Genomic DNA, 21,201 nt, shown 5'->3' with positions numbered 1-21,201 from the left:
AAGGAAGGAAGGAAGGATGGATAATATCAGGGGCTACCTTTTCTCACATTCCTGGATATTTACGTTATTCTAGTCATTTGATCTTCTGTACTAAGAGGCAGACACTTCGGTCTCTCCATTTCACTGATCAGCAAACCGAATGTAGAGAGGGGAACTACATCAAGGAGAGGCAGCCTCTGACAGAGGAGGAGGTGGGGGGTGGTGGTCCCCACCGGCCGAGCCTGCTGTTTTCCACGGACACGCTCTACTGTGCAGTCAAGATACCCCACAAAGCATGTGCAGAAGTACCCAAAACGGTCATCAGGAATACCTCTGAGCTACAGAGAGTGTCCAGGAGTGAGAAGAAACGAATTTAGGGGAGCCAGGGGAGCAATTCTCTCACCGTGAACTTCTTAGTGAGGTTAAGAGTTCATGCACTCATCCTTCTGGGACTGCATGTGTTGGGAGGGTGGAGAGGGTGTGGAGAAAGTGTGGGGGGCGGGGGGCAGGGGTTGCAGGTGCATGAGAGACAGGGAGTGGGAGGGTGGGGGATAGGGAGACAGTGAAGGAGAAACAAAGGGCAGGAGGAGACATCTAGAGCAGCGAGTGGGCAAGGTGAATGTGGCGGGTGCTGAGCGAATGGTGAGGGCTTGAGGCACAAGTGGATGTGGGTGAGTCCGCAAACAGCCGTGTTTAGTGTGTGATGGGTGTGTCAGGGGTGAAGGTGTGTGAGGAAGGCTGGCCAGCGTGTGAATGATGTAGGTACGTGGTAAGGACGTAATGCTCACAACGGAGACGGGTGTGAGACTGGATGGGTGTCTACAACTGCATGGGCTGTGTGTGTGTGTGTGTGTGTGTGTGTGTGTGTGTGTGTGCGCGCGCGCGCGCGCGCGGCAGGGAGAGGGGTGTGCAAAGCAGCCAGCATCCCAGCCTCTTTGGCCCATCTTGTGCCACCAATGATCCTTGAAACAAGCAAAGAGGCACCAGACATCTGCCCCAAGTTCACAGTTACGTTCTCTACTTCAACAGGGTACCGCCGAAGGATGGGGGTTGCAGCTTTCCGGAGCTCTTATCGTCCCGGGTGTGGAACAGACGCGTGGCTTGAAAGAAGGCTTTGTTCGACTACCAATTGCTCTGGCTTTTGAATGTGCTTTTGCTTGCATTTGATTAGGCCTTTAAAAGTACAGCTTAACGCTTCCTGTCTTGCCTGGAGCTGTGGTTTCCCTGCCCTTCCAAATGCTTCCCGGTAAATTCAAGCATCCTTCCCTTGCCTTGTGCTCACCTTTCAGGGGATTAGGGCCGGCATCCCAGGTGAATAAGCCTGCCCTCTACAGGGTGGTCCTCGTAAATGAGGACTCTCTTCAATCAGTCCTCAGGAAAGCTGGGCTCGCAGAGCGTCAGCCACATTTGCTAGAAGCAAAATGCGTGTTTTCACCTACTGCAGGATTTTCAAACCTTTTCTGGGTCATAAATTCCTTGGAAAATCTGATGAGAGCCATTGACCTTCTCCCAGACATATGCACACCTATAAGGATTGCAAACGAGATTTTCCAGGCAGTTCCCGGGGTTATGGCTGTGGTTGGGCTCCCTAAAAGCAGAGTCTGAGGTGAGGGTCGTTGCATAAGTGATTTCCTGACAGAGAACCCTTGGGACAAACTCGAGAGGAAGTGGAGGGAGCAAGTTGGGGCAGGGAAAGAACCCAAGCAAAGAAACAGGTTCCACTGAAGTGTAGACTCAGCCTGATCCCACTAAGACCTCTGGAGTGGGTTTATGACTAAAGAATGGTCCCCCTGAAAAGCGATCTATATCCCCCTATATTCGGTCATTGGCTGTCCCCAGGGAGACATCCCTTTGTCCCAGGCATTTTAGGCAAGGCAGCCACGGGTGGCCAAGGGCAATTCTCCCCAGAAGGACGGATCCAGGGCTGGGACGAAACCAGCTCTCACTAGCTCACAGAAGCCAACATCCCCATGGCTGCATTTGGTGTTATCACCTTAGTAGTTTGGAATTGGCCAAGGTGGGAGTATTTATATCACAGAAATCTGTGATATAAAAATCAGAGATTTTTTTTTCTTCCCTAGGAGAAATTGTTGTTATCAGTTAAGAGCACAGCACTGGGTGCAGCTTTGAACACCCCAACGTCACAGCACCTGGATGGGGTGGGTGGGTACGCTGTCCCAGTGAAGCAGATCTGAATGGGTCACCAACAGGGTGGCTGTGATATCACCGACCCCCTTGACATAAGGGGTTGAAAGTGGTTCCTGCATAGAAACAGAATCTGAGATCCCTGCACGGCATCCAAGACCTTTAGCAATCTACACTCAGCCCCCTTCATTTATTTTTATTTGTTTTTTTAGTGTTTTATTTATTTTTGAGACAGACAGAGAGAGAGAGAGACAGAGAATGAGCAGGGGAGGGGAAGAGAGAGGGAGACACAGAATCAGAAGCAGCCCCCAGGCTCTGAGCTGTCGGCATAGATCTCGATGTGGGACTTGAACTCATGGACCACGAGATCATGACCTGAGCTGAAGTCAGGTGCTTAACAAACTGAGCCACCCAGGTGCCCCCAGCCACCTTCACTTCTAATGAAACTATGCCCTAATCAACACGCCTCCATCACTGCCCTAAACAACAACCCCAGCGTGATCTCTCTAACACACAGGTCTGATGCTATGAGTTAAGACTTTGCTGCCGGAAGACCGGAAGACCGGTGCTGCTCAGGTTCCAACCCTAATAAGCTCTTGAGGCGTATCTCCTGTTTGTGACTGTCCTCCACGCGTCCTCGCTCCAGACACACCTTTTGACTGGTTGTACCCTCATGTGGCCTTAAAGCCGTGTCTCTGCCTCAGCCCGTGTCCACAGCACCCCTCCTCCTCCTCCGAGAATCCCTCCCCGGATGCTCAATGCCACCTCAACGGTGCAACTTCCCTGACAGCCAGGGCGAATCCCACGCCGCCTCATCTGGGTCCCTGGAGCACATCCGCATGCATACCCCACACATATGCTCCCCAACCACATTTAGCTGTAACGTCTACGAGTCAATGTCCCCCCATCCACGCAGAATCTCCGTAAAGTTTGCACACAGTGTTTTACTCATTTCTTTTTTTTTTTTAATTTTTTTTTAATGTTTATTTATTGTTGACAGAGAGAGTGAGACAGAGTGTGAGCATGGGAGGGAGACAAAGAATCAGAAGCAGCCTCTAGGCTCTGAGCTGTCAGCACGGAGCCCCACGCAGGGCTTGAACCACGAAGCATGAGAACATGACCAGAGCCAAAGTCGGACGCCCAAATGACGGAGCCACCCAGGTGCCCCTTACTCATTTCTGCATCTACAAAAGCTAGCACGGGGCGTGGCACACAGCACATCCTCAAAGCGCTGGTTTCAGGCATGGAACGTTGTTACTCTTCCTGGTACTTTCGCTTCTAGATTCATCGTTGTGAGGCAAGGACGTTATCCTGGGCTGTGTGATGGAACAGGATGGTTGAAAGACAGGAGGCAGTGGGGGAGGGGGTGTCAGGGAAATTCTGAGGTTTCTGCTTCCCAAATCCTCTGCGCTGGTGGGAAGGAGCTTCCCAAAGCCACCCAACCAGCAATACAGCTGACCCAAGACAGCAAGACAATTCTCCTTTCAAAAGGAAGAATAGTATTTATTTTCCCTTCTGAAGACCTACTTGTAAAGTAGACAGAGTTTATAGAACATCTCCCCCTGCCTGCCCCAGGGTATTGTGAAGATATATTAAATAACGCAGGCGGTGAGTCTTAATGACCCACCCAGCAGTCAGCCTCTGCTGGGCGGGTATCTTTATGAATATAACATGTTACTTCGGATGGGTCCTTATAGGTTCTAGGTCATGGCCAAAACGTCAGTAACGTGGTTTGAGATTATTTCCATTGCATGTAAGGAGAGATGCTTTGATATTTATCAGCTTTCTTTAGAGGAATGGTTTCTTTTCTTTTTTTTTTTTTTTTTTTGCTGGTACAGCTTGATGGCCATTGCCTTCCGGAAAAAAGCATTTGGGGGTATCTGCCAGAACAGAAGAACAATGCAACAACCTGTGAGACCATTGTGCACCCTGCCCTCTGCCCTGGGAGGCCGACCGGAATGGACCGCATCAGTGGGATCGCTGGCTTCTGGTTGGGTCAGCCATCCGGGCTCCCTCCCTGATGCTTCCCGTGCAGAATCACAATGGACTGGCCCTGTCCTCTGACCTGTTCCTCTAAAACAGCCTCCTTTGCAAGATGCTTGCCTGGGGTTCCGGAAATGGCTCCCTTCCCCTGCCCTGCAGGCTTAGGGGTGTTGACTGATCTGATACTCCCAGCCCCTAAACCTCACTCTCACTTATGAACGTGGCCCCTTAGTAAGTCACCTGGGATGCCCCGAATTTAATGGGTCACGTTTTGTCTCAGGACCTTGACCAATCCCGTGTGGTTGCAAATCACCCAGCCCAGCCAGACAGGCATCCTGGGTCTACCGTTGCCATACAATATGAGGCAAGACCATCCGTGCCTTTATAAGCTCAGTGCCCTCAACTGCGAAATGGGAATAAAACAGTGCCAGCATGAAGGACTCTGGGCAGCACACAAGTCAATGTAAATCATTCAGGTCCTATGGCAGGAATTCCAGAAACACAAATTCTCTCTCTCTCACTCACTCTTTCTCCCTCTCACCCTCGCTGTCTCTCCCTCCCTCTCTCATCCCATTTCCCTGCGCCAACATTTCCTCCTGTTTTGCAACAATGGCAGGCTTTGGATGATTTAAATGCTCTTGTCTGTTGCATGAGTCAGAAACAAGTAACAAAACCAAGTGATACATTTACCTGGGCCACACACAGCAGCCCTTCGCTTGTCAATAAAAATGTTTCAAATAGGACTTGATTTGCTCTTGCTCTAAAGAAGGTTATTAACTTGCGGAGATCTACTGGAGGAATACAGGAGCATGCAGTCCCCCACTGCTCCCCAGGTTTTTAATCAGCATCCAGGGCGCGGCGGGCTGGTGTGGGGCAGACTGTAATGGCTCAGGGAGCTGTGTGGGTGACCGGGAGCCACAAGGGCTCCTTGGTGAAGATGTTGATAGATGGGGGGATTCTAGTCCAGGCCCCGTGCTCGCTTTAATTGTTACTGGCCCCTAATCTTCATCAAATTCCAATATTCCAGGTCTCTGCCTGAAAAGGCGGGGTGTGCGGGGGGGGTGGGGGAGAAGGACCCCAGATGACGGGCTTTGCCGGTGCAGCAAGGGGAGGAAAGAGCTTCCCTTCACCAGTAAAACCAGCAGAAACGGTTTCTTGCACCAAGACTGTGGGTGCACCACTTAAGGCATTCATTCTCCTTATTGCATTTCCCAGAAAGTGTTTTGAAATGAAAATGCCAGGATCCCCTTCCCCCTAAAACCCAAATAAACAATAAAGGGAGAAGGAAGAGAGAACCAGGGTCAGATCTTTTCGAGGCAACAGGATAGACGAGTTGGACGGAGCCTGGGGTGCCTTTGAATCGGTTGGTTCAAAAGACCAGCATCGTGGCGGCTCTCGTCAAACACGTCCCTCCCCCTTCCCGTTCCCTTCACCCCCGAAGAAGGGCCGGCTGTGCTCCCAGCCCTTCAGACTTGTTGTCATAGAGGAAGGGCTTGCCCTCAGGTCTTTCTGAGTTTAAGATGTATTCTGATTAAATGGAATAGGGGCACCTGGGTGGCTCAGTCGCTCGAGCGTTCGTCTTGATTTCAGTTCAGGTCATGATCTCACGGTGTAGCAGGTTCTCACACAGAGTCGTGACATCGAGGCTTTTCTTTCCAGGAAGCGGCTTGATTCATGCTGGCACCGCTCAGTTGCATTCGTACCCAAAGAACCGAGCCCCGAATGCCACGTAGCATCGTTCTGTATGCATTTTTTACTTCTCTGCGTCCCATATATGGTAACACACAAACATGCAGTCTGATTAAACGGTCTCATGTTACCAGGTCGTGGGGGATGTTGTCACGTACACATATAGCCAGGTTGCCTTGAGGGGGTTTTTTCTTTCCTTAGGGAGGGGACCCTACCACAACAGTTCATGGGATCGAGCCCTGCATCTGGCTCTGTGTTAACAGCACAGAGCCTGCTTGGGATTCTCTCTCCCTCTTTCGGCCCCTCCACTGCTCCAACAGAGCATTCATTCTACTGAGTGATCCTGTTTGGCGATGAGCACCACACTGGTATTCACGGAATTTGCGGTGAAGAGGCCAACAGAGCAGTGATGATTCTTTATAAACACAAGTGAAATCTCTGAAGCCATAGCCCAAAGACAACTTGGCACAGAAGTCCATGCAGCCCCTTCCCCAGCGGCTCACTCTGCAGGGTCCCTCCCAGCCCCTTCTCTCTCTGGCTCCCTCCTCTGTGCCTGAATGCTCCACAAGCCAGAATGCTATCAAGAAAAAGCCTGCTCCTGCTCCTGCTCCTGCTCCTGAACATTTCAGGAGCCCCTGTACCCATGAACCTCGAGACGCTGCCGAAGCAACACATTTAGCCTCTTTAACTATCAGCTCCCTCATCTGCACAAAGAAGGCAGTGTGATCTACCTCGGAGGTTGAACAGTCACGACAGGTGCAACCACCCGGGACAGAGCCAGGTGGGCGGCACGATTTTGAGGTCACCACTGTCACCATCGTCATCGTCGTCACTGCTATTTTTGTGACTTCGGCACAAGTTATAATTCACAGAACCAACAGATTAACACGAAAAACTGCACAAATGCTCCGGACGCCTGATCAACGTGCACTGGAGACCAAATTGCAAAAACCCTAAGAATGCTATTCTCCCTCCTAATCACACCCGAGGAGAGGCCAAGAAATGCTATTAGAGAAAATGAACTCAGCGTCTCCCTGGACAGCAGCAAATCAATGGCCACCGGGACACTGGAGAGGAGAAAGCAGACAGACCAAGGCAGGCGCAAGCATCCTCCCCAGGCCCTCAGCCCCGTTAGGGATTGGGAACGTCCACCCTTGTCCCCACGTCTCAGACCCTCTCTGCTTACACCACTAGCTGTGCCCACCTTCCGTCCCCCGCCCCCAGAGAGGAAGAGCTACCAGTCTGACTGTGCCCAGCCCTCACCTCCACTGAGCCTGGATCGCTACGGGATAGAGTTATTGCGCCTTCAAGGTCTGCATCCTTGAGTAGATCCCCTCTGGCTTTCCACCCCCATGTTGTCAGCACATCTAGGTGGGATACAGCAAGCAGGGGACCTCAGTGAGCCCTTTTTCCAGACATCAGCCACATTCCCCTGCTAGAGTTTTACTGCCATGCACAGGGGAGTATTGGGTGCTTACCCAGCTATTAAAAAAGCAGTACTTTCGTTCCCGTGGGGCTGTGGCAACCTGCACATACTGTCTTTTCCTTACTCAGGAATCCTTGGGAGAGAAAGAGCGTTGGGGCAGAATTGGAGCATGTCTTTGTTTGGGTTCCCCCAGAAGCAGACCCCTGAGACGCTAATCTGAGTGCAACTTGATTTTCTGAAAGTTCATGAAACACTAGAAGAAATGCTTCCCCAGCGCCGTGCAAGGGGCTGTGAGCTTCCTGAAGCATCCGTGTGGCTTCCAGGTGGTTAAGGGCATGAACTCAAGAACCAGGTTCAAACCTCAGCTCTGCTGCCTCCTAGTGAGCATCAATTACTTAACGGCTTTGTCCCTCACTGTCCTCATTCAAAAAACAAAGGCAATTACAACGCCTACCGCCAAGGGCTGAGTGTCGAGGGGGTGAATATCTGTAATGTGTCTAACACTTAGCACACATTATAACGGTGTTCAATACAACAAATGCATCTGTAGAGAAGCCCGGTACATTTGAGAACCATCAGGAACCATTTACTGCTCTGGGTAATGACACCCATTACCTCACATAATCCCGGCGACAGTCCTTCGAGCTAAGGATGGCTTCTAGGATTTTTCAGACATGGAGGCTGAGTCTGCAAAGCCACCTACGCTGCCTTATTCCAGCAAGCATATCCTCAGTGTACCAAACAGACAGCACTTACACAAACAATCAGTTTTAGAAGAGACGAATCTAATATTACCTCCCTGATCATTATTCCGGCCCCGTGTAACGTTAGTGACAATTACCCAGCCAACCAGAATAATTGTATAGAGATGTTTCCCCGGGTGACGAACTGGTTTGATAATAATTTCTGAAAGAGTCATTCTGAAGCCCTTCGGGGAATTGGGTCCTTCTCCCAGAAGTGGCCCAGGGCAAATCCACTCTTGTGTCTCCTAGGATGATAGAATAAAATGGAAAAAACTCTGAGAACAGGAATATCGCGGAGGAATGGGAGGGCCATCTCACCTTGGAGAGGCTTTCAGAGACACAGGTGTTTGGTTGTGATTCTCATTCCATCCACTAAGGGGAAGCTTCCGATGGAGCCTAGACGTGACTATGAGCACAGTCTTCCTGTACAGCCCCTGGCATTTTTCCTCACCCTCCTTCCGTCCACTGCTATAGGACTGATCCTTTGCAGACGCTCTCTCTCTCTTGTCTGAGTGTGTTGCCTTCGTTGGAATCAAGCTTGCATTTTCAGACTTGCTGCAGACAGCTGAGCAAACCCAGTGTGTATCTCTTTTGCCCTTAGGTATGTGTGCTTTTCACTCCCCAAGCCTCGGCACCAAGGTGCCAATGACTGGAGCTAACTAAGCTCAACAAGACCAGATCCCTATCGGCATTTCGTTCTCTGTGATCAGTGTTCAGATACCTGGAGGCCCCATGCTTCCTACAGCAACTTTAGTGGACGATAAATTACTTTGTGTGTGTGTGTGTGTGTGCATGCGTGTGTGTGTGTGTGTGTGTGTGTGTGTGTGTGTGTGTGTGTGTGTCCTACAAGACACTCATTCTGGATCAGACACATTTGATGGACTAATAAAAAAAAAGAAGGTACACATTCAGAGGGCACCTCGGCTCAGGTCATGATCTCATGGCTCATGAGTTGGAGCCCCGCATCAGGCTCTGCGCTGACAGCCCAAGCTTGGAGCCTGTTTCAGATTCTGTGTCTCCCTCTCTCTGCCCCTCCCCAGCTCACACTCTGTCTCTGTCTCTCAAAAATAATAAATAAACCTTAAAAAAAAAAAAGTCCAGGGTACACATTCAGATAAACCTAGATTCAAATCCCAGAAGCACTAATCCCAATCTGGTCAAGTTGCTAAACATCTCTGAAGTTCCAAATCCTCATCGCTAAAGTGGGAAGAAAATACTAAGTAGGATGCATAAAGCCCTTGGACAGAAGTTAAGTGAAAACATGGCTGGTATTAGAGCCTGAAATGTAACAAGGCCCCACAAACACATTCCTATTCATCTAACACACACGTGCTACAGTCCAGGCTTGGGGGCGGATGCCATGCCTGCCATCGGCCATCAAAGACTTCCCCTCCCAGGGGCTCCGTAAGCATCACCGTTGGAAACTTCATGCATCACCTGTACCCATGGGGTGAGAAACTAACTTTAAAGACGGTCCCCACACCTCCCAGTCTCTCAGTGGATCTTGGCGCATTCTGAAGGGCCTCCTCTTTTGGGCATGGTATTCCCAAAGGTTCGTTGACACATTTCTATTGCACAGAGAGGCTGATGTGAGCAAACCACTTTCTTACCCTGTAAGTCAGACAGCCTAAGTCCGATCTACTTTGAAAAGGGAGCAGCAGCCTTGGGTATTCATATTTAAACATGTTTCCCACCTGTCTGATTACCCACCCCCCCATTGGGAGCAGGATTCCTGGCAGCTGTGTTTGTACTGGACATTAACGCCCTCACGTGACTGGTAACCGGACCAGTGACACATATCTCAACTGATCCAGGGAAACCGGACTTTCCCTCCTGGGAATTTGGACTTGGGACATGAAGCAGGACAGGAAAAGTCTGGAGGTCATCCTTTGCCCATGAAGTGGGCAAAGAAGAAGAAACAAAACCGTCCCCTGCAGAGGGAGAAAAATGGATCAGATACACAGAGAAAATCACAGATGAGAGACCAGAGAATTTTTTTGGCTTTCCAGTTCCTGGTGTGGCAGTCTGGGCGTCCCTGAGAGGCTCTGACACTTCTCCGAATCATCCAACCCCTTTCCTTTTATTTTCTTATTCCACTGGGATGGTACCAGCACCTGACATGACGCTCCAAAAGCCCTGGACCCTATGAATAATTCAGGTATTCAACCAGGAGTCCCCATTCAGTCACAACACTGTTGGTCATGCACATGCATCTATTCATTCAACAAACACTTGTCCAATGCTTTCTGTCCGCCTGGCCCTGAATGAGACTCATAGAATGCAAAGACACATACACCCATTACCAGCTAGAATCCACCCCCCCCCCCTTCCTGGGGGACGTGAGGTGAGAACAGGTTTGAGTCCCTGGACTCGAGGCAGCACACAATGCAGAAAACAATTCTGACCTCTGTGTCTCCAAAACTTCCTAGCCTTAGCATGTGACTTTTCCTCTCTAGGCCTCAGCTTCCTCGTCTTTAAAATGGGCATGGAAAATGGATCCAGGAGGAGAATCCACAGAATACCACTAGAATAGCATCTCACACACAGTAAGCATTTACTAAATGTCAGCTTGGGAAAAAAAACAAAACACCTATAATCTTGTCGGTCCTATCTGTTGAAAGAAAGGTGGCTCTGTACCCTTGTAACAGATAAATAGGATGACTGACTTTCTTCTGAACAACATTTATCACATCTCAGACGCTGTCGCCGCAGGAAGGAAATTGAAGATGGTAACCCCAAATTCTCCAGGCACAAACACATGGGAGACAGCGCGGTGTGTCACAGGATTGAAAGCTGGTGACGGGGAAGGTTTCCAGGGCCCACCCTGAAGAGTTCCATGCTGAGACTCATTCTTAAGCCTGCACTCGGTTTTGGGGAGAAATACCGGGCCAGCCCCAGTCCGGCAATAATCACAGCCATCCCTGTCTGAGAAAAGAGCAGGTGATGTAACTTCATGAAGGGCCATGAGTGGCAGGAACGGTCGAAACCTCTACCGCGAAGGGATGCCAAGAAACACAGCCTGATGCAAACCCGGAAGGTTCTGGGCTGTCTAACGAGGCCTCCCAGCACTGCTGGACACCCCAACAGACAGCCGGCCAGTGTGGGCAAAAGAAAAACCCTGAACTCCACTGCTGAGGCCAAGAAGGGTCAGGAGAATGCACCAGAGGCCAAGAAGCCCGTGGAGGGAGGGAGGGAAGGAGGGAGACTATGTGATGGCAACCATAAGCCCCCAAGGAGTTTCCCCTGCAAGGAAGAAACAGACCCACCCCCTGGAGGGCAGGTTAGAGGGGACTTAGAGACAGGAAACCCCAGCCATCGTGGCTATCACTCAGGATTGCCTGGTTTGGAAATGAATCAGATTGCCTCCTAGGAAAACTTCTGAAGTCAGAGCAAATACTCTGGCTTGGCTGGCCTTGGGCACTTGCGGAGGCCACGTTATTACCCAGGAGGTGGAAGCAAGGGACGGAAAGCCTCTGACAGCCAGCGTTGCTCCTTTGCCCCGCGGCTGCAGCCCCCTCTCGGTTACACACACCAGCTCCCTGTAGTTCCCCGTTTCTGAACTCCCATCCTTCAAAGGCCTGGAAATCATCTCCCCACAGGACAGATGGCAACAACACTAGCATTAATAGTAACACTGTCATTAACATCTGCTCAGCACTTAGGGGCGCCCGAGTGGCTCAGTGGGTTCAGCATCCAACTGCTGCTCAGGTCATGATCTCGTGGTTCGTGGGTTCGAGCCCCGCGTCGGGCTCTTTGCTGACAGCTCAGCGCCTGGAGCCTGCTTTGGATTCTGGGTCTCCCTCTCTCTCTGCCCCTCCTCCTCTCTCTCTCTCTCTCTCTCTCTCTCTCTCTCTCAAAAATAAATAACCATTAAAAAAAAAAGATTTCCATGAACATATGTGTTACTTCAAACTTCCCACAAAGCAAGAAGGGGCCAAGTGGTCAACAACTCTCTGGAATGAGGCAGATGAACACCAGAGGCTGCTGTTTGTAAAGGACCTAACTTCAGGTATGTGTTCTTACAAACTCCATCTGACAGATGAAGGACTTGGGTTCAGAGAGGTTAAGGGGCTAATTCAAGGCCACACAGCCTGTCACTGTATTTGGAAAATCCAGTCTCTGCTTTGAAAACTCCCTTTCCAGTTTGGGTATTGATTTGCTATTGAGCAATTTTCTTGTGAATTTCAGTAACATGCCCCGTCTTCTGTCTCTTCTTTGTTTGTTTGTCTCTATTCTGGTTGAACAACCATATGACAAATTGCATATCTAATTAAGGCCGGTGAGATAGAAAGGTACATGGTGATCTTCACAAGCAGTGTGGAGGTTAGGCCTCGAGGATGAGACGCAACACCATCACTAATCAAGTTGACGAGGTCAGCGACCCTCGTTCTCTTATTCCTTTCCTTCTTATTAGGATAATTTTACACTTCCTGTGCTCGGCAATTGAACAATGATTACTTTGCTAAATACTACATGAGTTTTGACAAAACAAACCCCCGAGGAATCAAAATAAGTAATTTCTATTCAGCAGAAATCATTCTTAGATTAGTCTGTGTGCCATATTACACAACCCAATTATCTCAATATGCAGACTGATATAATAAATAACGAGCATACGGTCTCACTTGAGCTGGGGTTGGGTAAGGGGTACCGGCGAAAACACTTCAAACTACAAGCTGTCCGTCTGTCGCCTGATATGTCCAGGAAATGGGGTGTAAGGAGGGGGCAAACCTCCGTCTTCGCAATGCTGAAATTCTTTTGTGGATGACTCTCCAGCTTCATACACGTCATGGAGACGTGTTCACTCATTCATCTAATGTCCGAACCCGGACAACATGCGCTGGGCCTCACATCTGTGCTCCCACTGCCTCGTGGGATTGTGTTGAGTCATAAACGTGCTGGCCTTAGTGAAGCCCGCAGCATCACGGCTGGTTTACAGCAGGTAGATGCCGAAATCCACACCCTCCTCTCTTCCCTGTGCATATCCTGAATGACACTGTGAAGCCACCTTCTTCATTCGTTCATTGACTGCTCATTCTTAAATGTTTATTTATTTTTTTTAAAGAGAGAGAGAGAGAGAATGTGAGCAGGGGAGGGACAGAGAGAGAGGGGAGAGAGAATCCCGGGGAGGCTCCGCACCATCAAGTGCAAAGCCCAACACGGGACTTGAACTCATACCCCGTGAGATCATGACCTGAGCCAAAATCAAGAGTCAGACGCTCAATCGACTGAGCCACCCAGGGGCCCCATTTGCCCTTCATTCTTTCCTGAGTCCTTCCTATATGCTCATCCCAGAGGCTAGCACTGGGGATGCAGTGACGAACAGAAGCCCAGTGCCTGTCCGCACACAGCTTGCAGTCTGCTGGAATAATCCTATGAGCAAATGTAATAAAAATGCTGCTGTGACAGGTACTGGGGGGGAAGGGGTAGGGAAGATACTCTGTATGATGGAAACTTGTAAAAAGGGGCATGCCCCAGCCAGAAAGACCAGGGAAGCCTTCCCACGAGGGCGCATCTCCTAAACCAAAATCTCAAGAGGAAGCAGAGTTAACTAGGTCAATGGAGGCAGAAGGAAGACAGATATTAGCTCACTTAATTTCCCCACACTGTGAGGGAGGTACTTTATCAATGAAGAAACTGAAACTTGGAGCCTTAAGGGAATTCATCGAAACTCTCACAGCGCACAGCAGTGAAGCTAGGATTTGAACACAGGTCTGTACCGGCCAGGGGCCGTTTTCGGGTCATGGCCTTTTTGCTCCGGGGGCCTTGGATTGCTGTCATCTAGTGTTGAGAGTTGAAAAACCAGGATGAAAGTAACGGGGGCTTCACACGTGGTTCCTTGGACGGAGCCCAGCCCTGCACATGGCCGGCATTAACGCCAGAGTCCACACCCAGGTGTAGAAATGAGTCGCCGAGCAACCCCTACACCAGGGGATTTGTCCAGGGTTGTCCGTGCCAAGATAGGAGCAAGTTCTGAGAGTTCAATGAAAACAAAAAAGAGAAAGTCCAATCAACGTGTGGGGAAACGGAGCAGTATACAACCTTCCTGAAATGCCTGAGAGATGTCTGACCTTCCAACGGCCTTGGCTTTGAATATGCTTCAGAGCTGCACCGGTTCCATTTTCTCAATAAAGGCTAAGGCCAAGTTTGAGCCCCTGGGTTATTTATTAGGCAAAGCGAGGCATTCAAGGTTCCAGTCAGTGAACAAAGAGACTGCAGTGAGAAGCTGCTCCTGATTAGATGTGCTCAAAGGAAGCCTTGTAAAACAGGAGCCTGGTGCTGTAATTGAGCAAGCGGCTCCAAGCAGAGCCAAGACGTTAGCGGTGAAGAAAAGGGTATCAGCACCGCCAACATTATCTTTGCAGAAAAAGGCCCCTGAGATCCCACCTGCTTTTTATTTGTGTATTTATTTATTGAGCCCCACCTCAGGCCCACAAAGATCTGAGCCCCTCAGAAAAAGAAAACAAGGTAAATATCAGTAATTGTTAAGATCGGAATAAAAGGAATACAAGGAGTAGAAAAAGAAGAGACCATCAGGGATAAGAGCCACACACAAAATGCATGACAGAAGTTCTGCGCACGCACTCCAAGTGGGGCTTACATTTGACTCTGAGCTCCCTGGCAGCCAAAGCAACAAGGGAAATGGTCTCCAGAAAATCAAAATGGATATGCTTGGATGAGGTGCACACTTCTCTGACACTGAAGGCTGAGAGCAGTTTGTCTGGATGCAAACACTGTTGATGACCACAACCACATCTCACAATCATGCATTAACTGTTTTTAATTTTGGGTTTCACATGATCTCACAGAGAAACTTGTCAAAGAGAAATTCTGTACAAATGGTTACAAGGGACCCAAACAAGACAAGCCAGATACAAATGCTCCCTGGTCTGCCTTTAGTTAGGATTTAGACTTCCTAATATTAGAAAGTGTGCTTCCAAAACTGGGTCATGTGAGACATTATTATCCTAAAAGGACCTACCAACAGAAAGCATCCAGATTAAAAGTGGTTTGATAATTGGTTGGGGATGTTTGTGCCAAAGACTCCGAGTAGCCCTCTAGTAAGGAAACCTGCTTATTTTGCACACGTATATGAGCAACGGGCCTTTCTATTCACATCCCATACCGCAAGCTCGGGGGATGACTAACTCGATAAGAAAGTGCCTGTTAAGTGCCTAGTATCTACTACTAGCAGCTCCCTAATAACTGGTCATTATATGTATTATTATTTCATTTCGCCCTTAATAATCCCTGTGAGATGAATGATATGCCACTCCTTCCACGGTGGGAGAAACTAAAAAGCAGGGCCATGAAGGGCACTGCCCGGTCACACCACCAGGAAGCAACAGACGGCGATTTCTCCTCTCCCCGTGGTGCTGGCAACGCTGTCAATCTCCCTCCCTCGGTGTTGGGACACTGACGGCTGATCCCTGATCCCTCCCACAGCTGTTGTCATTGGCTCAGGGATGGGCACATGACCTGGGCTGTCAATCACACTCCCATGACGTGTGACACAGGCCAGCCAATTCGCCAATCCCTCCCACAGCCGTTGTGATTGGCTCAGGGCCGGGCACGTGATCCCTGGCAGGACCAATCATCCTCCCCCTGATGTTAATCCACGAGAGATGGGTGTTTTCTACCACACGGCTCCTGGCAGCCATCTTGCTGACCATGGGGTGGTTCCCTTGTGAAGAATGCTGCGTGGCTGAGACAAGCCGGGGGGAGAAACGCAGGGTCAGAGAGACAAAGTCCTAACAAAGCACTGGAGTCCCAGGATGGCACAGACGCCGAGCTATACATTTCCTTTGGCCCGTTTGATCTGACTTTGTGTCACAACTGAAACCATCTTGAATGTATACAGTGGTCCGTGCGCATTTGCTGTTTTGTGAGTGTGTGTGCGCACGTGTGCGTGTAAAATACATCTGCGCCTGAGCCACCCGTAAGGGTGGTGATCGCGTCCATTTGTCTAAAAATCAGAACCTGTAATGGAACTAGATTAGGAAGCGGGATGAACAGTAGTGAAAAAAGACATTTAAAGCAGATTTTGAAATCCCCAAAGAAGGCAGTTTAACCTGGAAATGCTGACATAAGGTAAACCACAGAAGCACAAACGGCCCCACTATAATTAGTTTACCTTTCAATTTTATCCGAATTCAACTCCTGAGGACTCTGGCTGAGCATTCCAAGAGGCACGAAGTCTCAGCCACCGGTGTCACGGCCAGGAGTCCCCGCAGAGGCGCTGTTGACTCAGCTCAGTGCACACTCCGCAGCCTCTGAGCGGCCTAGAGGCTTGCTAACAGCCGTGTGCGCGTCCCTCATGGGTCCCAGACCCTAGATCCCAGTCCCGGGGAGACCAGTCAGCAGGCTGTTTAATGAAGGCTGAGCACAGGGCTGGTGGGGCATTTGTAAGTGGAGCGAGGGAGAAGATCTGCGTGCAAAGCAAGCCTGAACACAGTACGCGGCTGCTGTTTAATTACATCCAGCTCCGGAGTCCTTTGCTGGTGGAAAGGCACCAAAGTGGTGTGCACATGCACATGCGTGCGGGCACACACAGCCCGCACAAAGGATGAAAAGAAAAAAGAAAATCCATGCCAGGCATTCACAATGCAGCTCCTGATTGATTAGCCAGCAACCTCCAAAGTCAGCGATGCCAGCAACCCAAGTCTCTGCAAGCTCCCGGCTTCTCTTTTAGGAAAAAGGAAAAGGAAAAGAAAGAGGGATGCAAGCTCTCCTCTGTCTTAGAAATAGCTGTGAAATAAAATCATAGGAAGATAAGAAAATGTGCTGGTCATATATGACAGCAGAGGGGAACTGGAAAAAAAAAAAAAAAAGAGGGACAGTGTATCGCCACACGGTCCGTACAAATGGCACCCAGTAGAGGTGTGCAGTGCACAACATTCTTAACTGGGTGTGGAGGATCTGGATAAGAGGAGAAAAGTCAACATTTTCTGCCTGTCCATTGCCCAGGTGCTTCCAATGCCATTCCCAATGCCCTCTCCTCACATGTGTTTGTAAAAAATTCCCATCTAATTGCCCCCGTTTCCTTACCTGTAACATAGGGTGTTGGGCCAGAAGCTCTGAAAAGACTCTTCAACTCTAGGAACTTATTAGTTGTATCTTTGAAATGGAAAAGATCTATGAAGTATATCTGGTCCAGGCCCATATATTTCAAACTCATGAGATTAGCATAGTTGATTGGCTAAGGATGTAGACTTCGGAGAGAGAATGAACTGAGACCGAGTCCCATCTTTTCCAATTCCTTGTGTGATTAAATCAATCTCCCCCCCCCCCCCAACCAAATCTCTACTTTCTTATCTGTAAGAGGGGGTGAAAACATAATCCCAGATGATAGAGCTCTCCTGAGCATTCAATAAAATAAAGCATATAGAAGATGAGCTCATGCTGGCCTGTGGTTAGCCTCTAATCGATGCGGCTCTTGTTACCATTAATATCATCAAGCTTATGCTGCATATGAAGTGAAATGGGTCCCTTAGCCGGTAAGGAGATGGAGGGGGAAATGTCCCCCCTCCCCACTTTAGTACTACTTACGCTCATCATTGATGCTGTGAAATGGCCACAAGGAGGGCAGGTAAAATTTCCTCCAGGGAAGAGGGGAGGTGGGATGGCCCCATCCCCACCTCCACCCCCACCCCTACAGCTCCACCATACTAGCCACGGGATCTAAGGAATAAATTCCTGCACTCATAGCTGCATTTACGGCATCCTGAGAAGCCCCTGAGTCCTCAAAAGCTCTTCCCACCTAATGAAGAGATCTGAAATGTCACCATTAAGGGTATCGTCACTTAGATGAAGACTGATCTCCATTAAGAGCCAAATATCCATGGGAAAAGAGTTGAGTTACTACAAATGAAAAATAATCTAAGAGCAGCTTTGACTGAAGGAGGAAAACTGAAATATTAGAGAAGGGAAATAAGCAAAGCATCCACAATAGGTGGGAATAAGGGGTGAGAACTCCACTTTTGCACATTTTCCCCCTAGCCAAGGGATGGTGTGAGTCTGCAAAGAATACACACCAGTATTTGTGTCTCATGGCCCTGAGCTTCAATTCAGTAAACTTTCAGAAAATTCAAAGAAACCCGATCCTATCCCCCTGAATAAATCAAGTCCCAGAAGGAGTTAAAAACTGTCTAAGGTCACACAGCAAGCTGTATAGACGAGCTCACACTTCCAAATGCTTGACCTGTGTTCTTTGCATGAAATCATGCCGCCTCCTGGCACCGTTCTTCTCATAAAGGAGAAGTCAAGGCACAAGCGAGATTAATTCAAGGCTTCGGTGCTGGCAGAGAGTTAGGACTTCAGAGCTATTCCCGAGGACCCCCATCCACCACCACCTGCCCCCCAAAAGAGCAGCTCCAAAAACAAAGGCAATACTTCCATTGGTGAATCCTAAGACGAAGGCATGGAGTTTTAAGATCCAAGTCCTGATGGCTGCGTGACCATGGCCACATTACAAAACTTCAGCTCCCTCAACGGACAAACTACAGTAATGGTCCTCCCCATCTTACAGAGCTGCTGGAAGATTAATGAGCTGAAACATGAGGAAGATTCTGTCAGCCTCTAAGGTGCTGGGTTGATGTTTCTGCTTTTTGTGTTTCTGAAATCCCCTTTCTCTCTCTGTGATTCTTGACCTTATATTTAGAGTAAGCCCACTTGCAACCATCTTCCCCCGCCCCCAACTTCCTACCCCTTTTCAGTTTCCCCGCATACCCAGTACTCCAAAGTTCTGACTGAGGAGACCCACCCCTACGTGTATTTGACAAATGAATCTATTTATTTTCATTTCTATTCTGCACGATGCGTGCCAGTCTGCAATATCTTCACAATCCTATCTTGTGAAGAATACCTTAAGGTACCTTTCTGATTGACTTCCTCAATCTATATGCAGATTTGTGCTAAGCCAGTAAATAATTTGTAACAATTTGCATTGAGTTTATGGTTTCTCTAATCCAACCCTGATCATTTGTAAATTGTTTTCATTCATGTGCAGATCAACTGTAATAAGACTGCTAATAAAAGAGTGGTTAATAAAATTTATAATGGGAAGACAAAGCATAATTTAGAGGCAGGTATTTTTGACACAAGGGCTTTTCCGGGCTGTAGGCGAAAGCAGATTAATAAAATTCTATTTGTTTTTACTTTACATTCTAAAGAATACTTCATGGTGAAATGTGGTCTTGAATCCTTTTTCTGCCTCCTGGCCTTGACTGCTGGTCGTGAATGATAGCATTTTCCCCTGTCTTGAGAAACTTTTCCAGTAATGACTCAGTCTCTCAGCAACTCAAGGTGAGTGGTTGGGAAGGGGACGAGTTGGTATGCATTCACCTATTCACTTACTCAAGAAACACTGACGAATCGTTGCATTCCAGATACCACAGCAGGTCATGGAAATACCAACGTGGAGGGAAACGGGGATACTTCTCTCCATGAACTGACAAAGTGCTAACTATCGAGAATCTAGATGTGCCTAGAAAAGCACATAATACGTAGTATGTGATTAATAAATGTTTCTGGAACAAATGAGTCTACTATCCAACCTGCTCCACTCACCCACAACTCTGGAACCCTAGTACTGAAGACAAAGTCTATTTGGCTGAAAGAATCCTGAAATAGTTAATAGTCTCCTGCCACGCATCGTATCGTGGGACTCAGGTAAAGCCCGGACCTCTCTCAAAAATAAACATTAAAAATTTTTTTAAAAATATCACGCTATACCGAGTCCCCGAAAGGAAGGGTAAATTCCCCCATGGAGGAGAAGTCAGAGGGTATATTCTTGGAACAGAAAGCCCGTCGCCGCCATGGGCCTGACATGTCAAGTTTTTCATGGGACCAGAGCATGACCAAACGCGGTCCCGAGCGGCGGCTGCCAAAGTCCTGTTGTAGGATGATGACCTCAATTTCCCCTTCTGTCAGTCAGGTCATCTTCCCAGGCCCCATGTCTAATTCAGAAGCCTTCTGTACACTTCAAATTCACCCCGTTTTGCCCCTGGGGCTCAGGGACCTGAGCCAATAGCTCCCACAGCTGCCTTTCTCTTTCAGCGCTTTTTATAGAATAAGGAGTGATTGAGAGGAGGAAGAGCAGATCAGAAGGAGACAGTGAAATGTCATCGGCATTACATAATTTGTACTATCACTTGTCAACACTGATCCCCTTACCACTATCCCTTTGACAGATGGACGAGGCAGGATTGTGGAATACTAACAAGTAAAAGAGGGGATAAAAAGACAACCATGTTTGATTACCCTCTGCAGTCGAAGGATTTGAAAGTCATGACACTGGTTATTACTACGGTCTTTGGAGAGATGAACAGAAACTTAATCTATCTAATAAAATTGCCTCGAGAGATAAACTTAATCTAAACTTTCTTTCAGCTATCTCTCAGTATAATCTAATGGATTTTTCTTGCTCTCCATTGCAGCACACGACAGCTGGGTAGAAGATAGACCCACCACGTTAATTAATCACTTCACTCTTGTCAAATGGACATGGCGTGCGAAACAGAAGCTGGTGCTTCTGAATGTATTGGGGTCCCATATTTAATAGAACCCATCTGAAGGGACAGTCACAGCCTTTCAGCCTGGGAGGATGCGAGAGTGCCAGGAGGTGTAACTTGTAGAACTTTGAGAAGAGTATGATGGGGTCGTAAGGGTTAAAAGGGGGCTCCAGAGATAGCCAAATACAGCCTTTTAAGACTTCCTGAGCGGGGCGCCTGGGTGGCGCAGTCGGTTAAGCGTCTGACTTCAACCAGGTCACGATCTCACGGCCCCTGAGTTCAAGCCCCGCGTCGGGCTCTGGGCTGATGGCTCAGAGCCTGGAGCCTGTTTCCGATTCTGTGTCTCCCTCTCTCTCTGCCCCTCCCCCATTCATGCTCTGTCTCTCTCTGTCCCAAAAATAAATAAAAAACGTTGAAAAAAAAAATTAAAAAAAAAAAAAGACTTCCTGAGCTATCACCATAGGAAAAGGCATGGGAGTGGGGAGAATGAAGTGGTCACCATATGCCTGGGCTGTGCTGGGCCCTGGGGAAACAATCGTATGTGACAGAGAGCCTGCCCTCGCACCGATTATAGTCTAGCCCAGAGATCATCAATTTAAAAAGCACATTTCCTGGTATGCATATATGCTGGTTGACTTCAGGTGGGAAGAAAAACAGCTTGGGGAAGAGTGTTGTGCTGGGTCAGTCACCTGCATCCAGACCTTCTCCAGGAAAAGTTTGGTCA

The sequence above is a fragment of the Herpailurus yagouaroundi genome, unplaced genomic scaffold (assembly GCF_014898765.1).
Source record: "Herpailurus yagouaroundi ecotype Mexico unplaced genomic scaffold, PumYag 222, whole genome shotgun sequence".
In the NCBI taxonomy this organism is placed as follows: Eukaryota; Metazoa; Chordata; class Mammalia; order Carnivora; family Felidae; genus Herpailurus; species Herpailurus yagouaroundi.
The sequence above is the reverse complement of the archived record's forward strand: the minus strand, read 5'-3'. Positions refer to the sequence as shown.